The sequence below is a fragment of the Corvus brachyrhynchos genome, unplaced genomic scaffold (assembly GCF_000691975.1).
Source record: "Corvus brachyrhynchos isolate BGI_N302 unplaced genomic scaffold, ASM69197v1 scaffold661, whole genome shotgun sequence".
Lineage (NCBI taxonomy): Eukaryota > Metazoa > Chordata > Aves > Passeriformes > Corvidae > Corvus > Corvus brachyrhynchos.
In genome coordinates, this window is record NW_008236246.1 from 1,102,450 (window position 1) to 1,104,289 (window position 1,840).

Sequence of the window (1,840 nt, forward strand, 5' to 3'; positions counted from 1 at the left end):
AACGCGAGCTTTTTCTTCCGTTCGCCCTCTTGCCTTTCGGTTGTAAATTCTGCGCGACCCCTTCTACCGCTCACGGCGCGGGTGACACGAGCAACTCCCGCCCTCACCCCCGGCGCCTTACGCGAACGCACTCCCAGGTTTAGAGGGAGGAACGAACACCAGCGATAGTCGGCATTATCCCCTAGCGCAGCAGAGCCCGTCCCTCCTCCGGATCAAGCCATCCCACAAACAAGAAAACTTCTTTTTTGGAATGTGTTACTGAGAGCTTCCCCTCAGCTCCAGAGGTGAATCCAGCCAAGTGCGTAGTGACCACACCAACAGCCCTGCGGAGCTGAACGCCGACAGCCGACGGGCCAGGGCAGTGCTGTGATACGCTGGGTCTGGCAACAAGACTGGACACGCAGCTTGTGCCGCTCTTTGCTACTCCCGACCCCTCATTAGCCACCTTAGCCCTGTCCGTGAGTACTGGAAGCGTGGGGCTGCATCCTTTCTCGTACACTGCCTGGGCACCAGCCAAGGGGAAGGGGTGTGTTCGTGGAGAAGACAAAAAACCCCCATGTCTGTGTACTGCTTCCAGAGCCTGGCTCCACAGGCAAATGATAGGAGAGAAAGGCCTTAGGTAAATCCACCAACATGAGCCTATGCACATACTTCAGTCACAATCACAAGATGAGGGAGCAAGGAACATGGAGCTGGTTAGACCAGACCTGATGGCTGCCTGGAAGCCGAGGCGTAAGGGACAGACAGTGCATGGGAATAAATAGAATAAGCCTTGTTTTGTCTGTGAGAAGACTAGTAATTTTGTTTACAACCAACCTGTACAGAAACGATTAGGTTGGAAAAAACCCTATTACAGTCATGCTTTGTTTTTAATTTTAAACAGATCATTTTTCCTAAATGTTCCAAACTCTACTAGTTGACCACTTCAGCTTAGAAAGACTTGGACACTCTGGGCAAGGGCCCCAGGACCATTTACTGCTATTAACATTTCAGAAACTTTGTTAGAAATGACATTAAATGAGACAGTAGCCTGGGACTTCCAGAAAAGTTATCATTTCAGGAGGAAAAGTTTGTTTAGAATTAATCTTTACATTGTTTCAAATTTGTAGAACAAAAAAATAAACAACCTAAAATTCCCCAGCAACAATTTACTGCATGCTGATACCAGCAGGAAACCCACTTTATGTTATCTGTACTACCTTGAAAAATTCCAAATTTACAAAGTATTATTAAATTTAAATACAAACGAACCATTCTGTGAGCTCTGAGGGAAACGAAGCACTGTTAATGAAACAAGACGGACCTGTTTAAACAAAAACACTAGTTCCCTTCTGAGTTAAACATTCAGCTTCAAGACTTCAGCAATCTGCAGTGGCTTGGGCCAAAAGCCGCACCAGAAGGGCAGGCCATTGACAGATTTACTTGGGATTGAAGTGGCTAAAAAATCTGCAAGACACTGCTGGCCTGTTAAGGGAGGTGTTGTTTCTGGCAGAAGGGTACTGCTGAACACCTTCGGACATTGCTAATCTGAATGAATCAAGCCCTCGGCCAAAAGGAGGAAGATCAGACCACAGACCCTATTAAATCATCACGTCAGCACAATCTCTGGTGAAGGAACACAGTAATTTCGCCCTCCTGCCCTAATCCACTTTAGTTTGCTGGAAAGCAAGAACCTACGACAAGGCCTCGGCATGGTGCTCAGAATATCCTGAAGAACCCTTCCGAAGGCAGGAAAAGAACGGGCGCTCAGAACGCACCGCAAACCCACAAGCTGAGCCCCAGGCCCCGGGCGCAGCCGCAGCCCCGCCCACAGCGGCCCCAGGCTCGGCCCCCCCCCCCG